Here is a 10,153-nt window from a genome sequence, read left to right on the forward strand (position 1 = left end):
TCAATCAATCAAACAAACAAACTCTTCAGCTTTATAATATTAGTATAGATTTTTCGTTTAATTAGAGGGGTCAAAATATTGGTAATTTTTAATTAATATCTAAAAAATTGCCTGATCGAGTTTACTGTAATTATTTGACTGCCTCTTTTGTGTCACAAGGACTGTGTATTTTTTTTTTATTACAATAATTTAATTCCCAGTAGCATGACGTCCGTTATAAATATTCTCGTGAAGAAAAAAGACATTATTGTCATTGAGTTATGTGGACTACTGCATATTGTCGACCAATGGCAGCGAAATTTATTTATTTATTTATTTAGACAGGCCAACAACATTTATGCACACATAATAATTTAAAATATCACTTTCTCTTTCATTGCGACGGAAAGAAAAAGAGAACTATATTTTCTTTACGTGACATCTTAGGCTACTAAAGTTTTATTATATATAGTTATGAATAAGCTAGTGCTTAGCTGCAATCATGATGGTAAGCGATGATGCAGCCTATGGTGGAAGGCGCTTGCCTAGAAGATGTCTATTCAGTCTTGCCTTGATACCCATATTGTAGGTGGTAAAAGTTGGGAAGTTTGTAGTTTTTCACCCCCATTCGTGGTAAGGCACGCTAAGCCGTTCCATTATAATTAGCATGCAGTACAGGACCAAATAACCCTAAACCCACAAATCCGCAATACAGTTTCTTTTTAAATATTAAAAACTTCAAATTACAACATGTTCCGACCGAAAATCACGGCTTAAAGCAAAATATACAACGTATATTTTCGGTTTATCGATAACGGAAGTGGGGAAGATTAACTCCGGCACGAATTCCTCATAAACGTTTGAGGTCATCGATAACAGCATGTGGGGGCGTCACTAGCGATGTTTGATGATTACAGCCGCGTATCGCGATACCACGTTTTTAGCAAATTAATTTACGGTATGCAGGTGTGTGAGGGATTGAATACTGCGCTTTCTAGTGTAGAGTCGCCATTCCAGCAGGTGGACTGACGACATCAAGCGAGTCGCAGGGATTTCCTGGCAGGCGGCTCGGTATCGTGATGTTTGGAAGTCCCTACAAAAGGATATGTCCTGCAGTGGACGTCCATTGGCCATATATACGAAATGATAATGATTATGATGATGCAAGTTGTTGTCGGCGTAAACCCGACGATTCGCCGTAAGAACTTTAGGAGTCTTATGTGCTTTCTTCTCTGTTTTATGTTTCATGAGACAAAATATGGTAGAAAAGTTACGTACATAAGTTACAACATTACTAGCAGATTCATCGCGGTTTCACCCACGTAGCGTTTCCTTGGGAAGCGGGCATAAAATATGGTGATAGAATTATTAAAACCGGTCGAGTAATTTTTAAAATCGTACCAAACATACAAAAATCAAAATATCTGACCTATTTTTAATTATATACGGGCTTTTGCCCAGCAGTGGTTTAGCCTAAAACGTTATAGCCCAGTGGATATGGACAGTGGACCACTGCCTTCGATTTAGACGGCGTTTGAATCCGTCTTTAACGAAAACCGAAACCGAATAGGTCCGGGGCGTTCACCTGAAACTTTTCAATCATGTGCATGTTAAGAAAATATATCTCACGTGTCTCAAATGGTGAAACACCTCTAATTCTGAGAGGAGACTCGTGCTCAACAGTGAGCTGTATATGGGTTGTGAATAATGAAGCGGGGTCTGTAGCCAAGTTAAATACATATCATTTCTCTTTCAACAAGCTTCGATGACTAAAAAATCTATGGGACTGATACTGATACTCGTAGATATGTCAACTATCATAACCGAATCTCATCGTCATATAAAATACTAGCCGACGCCCGGTGGTTTTACCCGCATAGTTCCCGTTCTCGTGAGAATACGGGGATAAAATACAGCCAATGACACTCACAAATAACGTAACTTTCTAGCGGTAAAAGAATTTTCAAAATCAGTGCCGTAGATGCAAAGATTACCAACTTTTCAATATTAGTATAGATTACAGCAAACTGAAATACACCGTAACTAAACATTGTATAATAATAGTACGGGCTGTTGAAATATGTATTACATCGGTTACAATGTATGGTTTTAATTTAATTTAGGCTCCGCGAGCCAACTTCGGTTTGGCGCTCACACTACGTGAATATTTAATAAAAATAGTTTTACAAATAGTCACAAATAAAGTAAATTTAAATCAGGAGTTTTTAAGCTACTATTCGCAATATAAGATAGAGATACATGGAGAAGGATGGAGGAGGCCTATGCCCAAAAATGGGCGTTCCAATAATAATTAACTACTGACATAAAACACTGACATAATATTAACAATGACGAAGAATTTTTCTGACATAAAATATTTACTAACATTTTAAATTGACATTGACATGTTTAAAATTATTATTAAACTTATAATGTACAAATTGAAATTGACATGTTTAAAAATTAATACTAAATTTATAATGTATAATGTTTTGCAATTACTTTTATATTATTCGAAATAAAGGCTTTATTATTATTATTCGCAATATATTTTAAACGTATTAAATTCACTCTTCACCCAATAGGTAGATGGGTGAAGGTCGTTTCTAATTCGGATCTTCTACTATTGTGGACGAAGCGAATCATGGTGGTGGAGCGAGCCTATAAATTGGTGGCGTTAGCTATCACGGATAGCGAAAGCTTTAGCGTTCACTAAGTTCTGTGTTCGCTATAGAGAGCAACTTTACTAGTATAGAGATCGTTACATTATCACACAAAGATTTTTGTCGGCCTCCTTGGCGCAGTGGTTTGCGCAGTGGGTAACAAGACAAAAGTCCTGGGTTGGATCCCCGACTGGGCCGGGGATTGATTGAGGTTTTCTTAATTGGTCCATGTCTGGCTGGTTTAGCGCAAATTTAGCGTTCCGATACGATGTCGTGTAGAAACCGAAAGAGGTGTGGACTTTCATCCAACTCCTAACAAGTTAACCCGCTTCCATTTTAGATTGCATCACTTACCATCAGGTGAGATTGTAGTCAAGCGCTAACTTTTAAAGAATAAAAAGAAAGTACTAAGACCGCCAACTCAATTTGCAGCAGCGTGGTGGGTCTAAGATGTAGCTTATACCCACCACGCTCTTCTCCTATGAGAATTTTAATAAATCTCATTTGAGATTCTCCTATGAGAGCTTCTCTCATAGGAGAGAGGAAGCCTTTAAATAAGCCGATAACGATAAAGCGCGTCCAAACCACTGAAAATGAATTTTAGTAATAAATATTTAATGTGCTTTCCGTGGAACCTTTTAAAGTTTTAAGGCTTACTAAAGCCTGCTTTTAAATATAAATATGTTTATAATATTACGCCTTTCGCAAACACTATTCTCGTAAAATATTTAAAAGATGTGAAATACATAATGTTTATTTTAACTGATGGTTTTGGGGCAAAGGTATGCTTACCTGTAACGAATTAAGGCTTAGGATGATATTAAATACTGTTAGATGTGTTACCGGAGGCGCCTATTCTATCGCAGCTCGGAATCAAGGTTAGGATTTCCTCCTTATGTTACCAACGCATACTGAGGTATTTCGGGCACATTATACGGCGTGGTGACTGCAGCTTGGAGAAATTAGTAATACCAGGCATCACTGACGGGAAAAGACCGAGGGGCCGCTCACCAACACTATGAGCTGACCAGCTGAAGGAGGATAAAGGGACGAAGTTCTACACAATAGCAACGATAGCCACAAACAGAAGCCGATGGAAGGCGTGGACCCGCAGGAGGCTGGTATTTTACCACGACCACGGTCTTCAGTAATGAAGGAACGACTATAGAGAGAAAGAGATGTGTAACTAGCCTATGAAAAATCAGGCGCTCAATAGAGGCAATTTAAACACAACTCAATGTAAGTTGTGATCAACAACGTACGTTATTTAAACAAATAATACCTTGGTATCGTCAACAGTGTCGTGTTGTGGGTCAGGAAGTGTAAAAACTATATATAGATAATTATATAATGGAATTAAAGACAAAATTGTGCATGTGTGCACTCAGTGTTGTAGCCTATTCTTAGTATCACTTTTTGCGGTGATTTTGTAGGGACGTAACGGATCTATAGTATAAAATTATCATTGGTATTAAGTACATAGTTACTTGTACCATAATATTTTGGTTTTACTTATAACATATATACATACTATCTACTATCTATATTTAATAAGCTCGTCGTAAGCGGTCGTAAGCGATTTACAGTAATACAAATAACAAAGTACAAGGTTTTGGTCAGAGCAGACATAATACAATACAATGATGTTCAGTTTTAACAGTCATCATTCATCATCATCATCATCATCATCATCATCATCATCATCATCATCATTAACAGCCGATAGGCGTCCACTGATGGACTTCCAAACAAAACGGTCTCGAGCCGCGAGCATCCAGCGGCTCCCCGCAACCCGCTTGATATCCTCAGTCCACCTAGTGGGGGGTCGACTGCGCATTCCGGTGCGGGGTCGCCATATTTACCAAGCACCTTGTGACCCCAACGTCCATCGGCTCTTAGAACTATGTTGCCTGCCCATTTCTACTTCAGCTTCGCGACTCGCTGAGCTTTATCGGTGACTTTGGTTCTTCTGCAGATCTCCGCATTTCTAATTCGATCACGCAGAGAAACCCCAAACAAAGCTCGCTCCGCGCGCCCGCTGAGTGACTGTGAGCCTTTTTATGAGGGCCACAGTTAGCGACCAGGTTTCGGATCCGTAACTCAAGTAAGTATTGAAAATTATAATATTGAGGTTTTTAAAATTTGTGATGCATCAATCTTCCCCCGGATCCTCTGTACAGAGCAGACGTGCCTAATAGATGTATTTTATTCATATTTTTCGAAAAATATAAAGTCAAAAATCAAATAATATTCAAGTAAATAAACGCGATTGTACCAGGAGGGCATAGCTGACCAAGCTGCCATATTATATTTCTATAATATACTATAAGTATATCATAGAAATATAATATTTAACATAGTTTAAAAAGAAAACCAAGTTTATTAGGCAAAAATAAATACGACGAATCGCTTCGAGAAAAGGTTGGTACTGTCCGCTTCTGTTGTCTCGTCTTAGTGGATATTTAATTGTATTCTTTTTTATTCTTTACAAGTTAGCCCTTGACTACAATCTCACCTGATGGTAAGTGATTACGCAGTCTAAGATGGAAGCGGGCTAACTTGTTAGGAGGAGGATGAAAATCCACACCCTTTTTGGTTTCTACACGGCATCGTACCGGAACGCTAAATCGCTTGGCGGTACGTCTTTGCCGGTAGGGTGGATAAACAAGAAAAGAGTTTACTCCCGGCTTTTCTCAGCAGAACTTGCCTTCTGAACCTGTGGTAGTCTTTACAAATTGACGTTTCAAAGTGCTTGTAAATTAAGCCAACTTGAAATAAATGAATTTCAAATTTTATTAAAAAAAATTACTGAATTCAAAAAACGCTTTGTCTCAAGTGTGTGTGTAGCCATTCAATTTGTCGCAACCCGAGCAAGACCCTTCTCAATACCTAATTGACACTGGCTTATCAGATAAGCTAGATCTACTTGCTCACATAGCTCTACATAGTAATGGCGTTTTCTATTCTATATGATCATATTATTTTTTCTCCCATGTATTTATTAGTTCTTTTTTTTAATTTTTAACAATCTCAATATAAATATTAAATACAAAACACTATTAAAAATTTATAAAAAAAAAATCAACCCTCCCGCTGCGGGACATTTGAGTGCCCAAGCAACCGGTGGTCATGACTCCAGGGTGAGGAACCTCCTCACAATACGCGCCGTCTCTAGAATCACTTTTGTATCCGACTCTTGATCCAACAGTTAAGCGAAAGCTTCTTAAGTGTTGGTAGAAGCTTTTCGCTATACGACCATTGACTGAAACAACTATCGGAACAATAATAGTTGACTCAACATCATAATTATTATTATAGCTTGGCAACTTCGTTCGTAACACTCCTGATGGTCCGCACGGGCCAGGGGGCATGTAGCGATGAATGAAAAATCCATGACTGATGCACCTCACTTCCCCGCACGCACGATTTCACACCCGCGCAGTCTTTCCCCCCCATCGCCCGCATATCATGGGAGTGTCATCAACTAACTTGCCAGACTATATCAGCCTATTTCAACACGGCACACTATAAGACTAGGCCTCCCTACTTAGAGGAGAGGGGATATAGACCTTGGACCTACAACGCTGCTCAAATACGGGTTGGCGGGGGTAGGATGATAGCACTCCTGATTTTTATAAGTTATAGATTCACGCTTGACCTAAATAATATATTTTAGGATGTTATTGATTCAGTTATGATTAATGACCCCATTAAAATTTTCATTTTCATTTTGAATCCTAACTGTATTTTTTTTTAAGTCAAAATTAATTTATTTAAATTAGGTTTTGTTTACAAGCACTTTCAAAACGTCAGGTAATAATATTATGACATATCTAATAATAACAATAATAATAATTAGTCGTAATATAACAATAAAATATTATATTTATACGGTTTCACACTCGTGGTTTCCGTTCCCGTAGTAATATGGGAATAATATATAGCCTATAGCCTTCCTCGATAAATGGGCTGTTTAACAATAAAATAATTTTTGAAATCGGACCTGTAGTTCCTGAGATTAGCGCGTTCAAGCAAACAAACAAACGAACTTTTCGCTGAAACAAATTCAGTTTTCAGCGATATTTTTTGAGGACCTAATGTGGCTTCAAGGTCTAAAGCAAGTTTCATCCAAATCGGTCGAGCGACTTAGCCGTGAAAAGACAACAGAGAGACAGACTTACACTAATACTAAAAGTATGTATCCAAAAGGTATCCAACAATGAAAGAATTTTAACAGCAATAGGCTAATTAACACTTTTTTTTAAAGTGTTTTAAATTGTTTATTAGTGTTCAACTAGATTGAAAAAAAAACTATATTTTTTGAGACATGAATAGAATAAAAATTTTAATTTTTAGATATTTTATTAACAATAGGAGCCAAAACGCTGTCGGCCATGGTGGTCTATATTTGAACTGTTCATGACGTCACGTTAACAAATGTAGTGGTAACCACAATTTCTCAAAAATATTACTTACATAATAACTAGTAGTGGCTAGTTACCACCCTACCGGCAAAGACGTACCGCCAAGCGATTTAGCGTTTCGGTACGATGCCGTGTAGAAACCGAAAGAGTTGTGGATTTTCGTCCCCCTCCTAACAAGTTAGCCCGCTTCCATCTTAGACTGCATCATCACTTACCATCAGGTGAGATTGTAGTCAAGGGCTAACTTGTAAAGAATAAAAAAAAAAAAACTGAACATAGAAATAAACAATGAAAATGCTTAACACTCGAACATAACAAAAATTGCTATAGCGGGTAGCGATGCCCCGTGCGCACGACACCCGAGCAGTCGGTCCCCCCCCCCCCCCTCTGTTGATGTCAAGGACTAATTTGTCATTGAATAAGAAGACCTTCACGACCTGTCCGAGCACGTTCAAACGGTACACAATTCCGCAAACGTCTTTAAACATTCACTCGCTCGTGAGTCGGAGTGCATGTTACAAACAATTTTACGCTCTGATACATTTCAAAAGTCTACAGTGTTTTTTACGAGAGGGAATGCTCTTTTCTACTTCCTTACAACTGTTCTCCATGACAGTGAAGGGAAGCGTTTTAAAATTGTACTACCCTCTTTTGAAACAAGGCGAAGTTCTGACGAGCAGGTTTTGATTAAATATATATCTATACTAATCTATACTAATATTATAAAATGAAGAGTTTGTTTGTTTGTTTGAACGTGCTAATCTCGGGAACTACAGGTCCGATTTGAAAAATTCTTTCAGTGTTAGATAGCCCATTTACCGAGGAAGGCTATAGGCTATATTTTTTCCCCGTATTCCTACAGGAAGGGAACCGCGCGGGTGAAATCGCGCGGCGTCTACTAGTTAATATTATAAATGCCCGTTTTTTTGTGTCTGTCTGTTATCTTTTCATTTTAAAATATGATAATATGATGGATTAAATCACTAAAAGTATTTTTTATAATATGTTTGTAGTTTATGAACCTAATAGCGGAAGCCCGAGACTTCGTCCGCGTGGAATTTAGTTTTTCACTAATCCCTCGGGAACCATGGATTTTTCCGGTATAAAAAGTAAAAATGTGTTAATCCGGGCCATAATATATCTCAATACCAAATTTCAGCTAATTCGGTTCAATAGTCGAGGCGTGAAATAGTAACAAACATTCATATCATCAAAATCATCAGTTTTCGCAAATCTGATGACCTTGATCTGAAATCAAAAACCATGCATTTTTTCGGGATAAAAAGTAGCCTATGTGTTAATCCAGAGTAAAATCTTTCCCATTCCAAATTTCAGCCAAATCGCTTCTGTAGTAGCGGCGTTAAAGAGTAACAAACATCCATACAAACATCCATATAACTTTCGCGTTTATAATATTAGTAGGATTAATAGGAAGTAGGATTCATAACATCATAGCATTAGGGTTTGATGCTTGTTTGTGGTGAACAAGGTTATGATTCACAACATTTGTCAAGACAACTTATTAACAAATCAAACTATAACCAAAGTAACAACCTAGAATGGCAGTGAACGACCTTGAGTGAAGTCACGCACTTGTGAACGTTGTGTGTAGGGTTAAAGGATCCTTTGACTGTTAACAAACACTCCCCTTTTCCACTCAAGTCACTCTCCCCGCCTATCCCAAGTAACCCATAAAGAATTACACAACAAGAGATGTGGACGACTCGAACGCCACGAGCACACTGAAGCCGTCCATACCGCCAGTCGTTACAACGCGGCGATAACAATACAAACAATATTATTATCGTCTAGTACATGGAATAGAAAACTTAATTTAAAAAAATTTTAATAAAAAAAATTCAACCGACTTCCAACTCTAAAATTAATCTAAACTAAAAAGCGAAAAATAACATCTTACCTATGTGCTACCTTCTGATCAGTTTGAAGGCGGTGCCAAGCCAATGATGTTTTAATTCAAGCCGTTTAAATTACAAAATTTCTGTAGTTCTTTCAGAAACGGCTTTAATTAAAACATAATACTGGATTGGCACCGCCTTCAAACTGATCAGAAGGTAGCACATAGGTAAGATGTTATTTTTCGCTTTTTAGTTTAGATTAATTTTAGAGTTGGAAGTCGGTTGAATTTTTTTTATTAAAATTTTTATTTTTTAATTTTTAGTGTTAGCATACCTACTGAGTGTGAACAAAAATTAACAAGCAATTAGCTAAAACGTTATTTTCTTCCTACGAACCGTCAAGGAGTTCCCTTAACTGTCCTTCGTCTTCATCACCAGACCCCTAACACAGTCACAACCCATCTAAGTGGAAAGTTCTCATGAATACAAATTTATCAAGTCCAAACACAAGTTAACTACTGCGAACCGTTGAGGAGTTCTCATAACTGTCCCTCGTCTTCATCACCAGACCCTTAATACAGTCACAACCCATCTAGGTGGAAAGTTCTCATCAATACAAATTGATCAAGTCCAAACACGAGGTAACTACTGCGAACCGTTGAGGAGTTCTCTTAACTGTCCCTCGTCTTCATCACCAGACCCTTAATATAGTCACAACCCATCTAGGTGCAAAGCTCTCATCAATACAAATTAATCAAGCCCAAACAAAAGGTAACTGCTGTAAATGGTTGACGAGTTCCATTGTCTGTGTTTCGGCTCCATCATCAGACCAACTCCAGATCTTCATAAAATTGTAGTGGTTTAAAATATCTTATGGAAATACTAACAAACACACTAGCCGTCTTTACAATTTTCCAAAGTTCCCCTCGATTTCTCCAGGATGCCATCACCAGATCCTGACATGAAAAAAATGGGACCACCCTGGAATCAAACCCTTCAAAACAAAAAAAGAATTTTCAAAATCGGCCCATAAATGACGGAATTATCGCTGGACATACATAAAAAAAAACAAAAAAAAAAAAAAAAAAAAGAACATACATACAGCCGAACGTAGAACCTCCTCCTTTTTGGAAGTCGGTTAAAAATAATGTATTTATTCAATTTTTCCAAACGTAAAAATCGCTGTCGTCCATTTTGTAACGTCACGATGTTACTTGATTTCATTAGAAGG

Source organism: Bicyclus anynana, chromosome 21 (genome assembly GCF_947172395.1).
Source record: "Bicyclus anynana chromosome 21, ilBicAnyn1.1, whole genome shotgun sequence".
NCBI classification, from domain to species: Eukaryota; Metazoa; Arthropoda; class Insecta; order Lepidoptera; family Nymphalidae; genus Bicyclus; species Bicyclus anynana.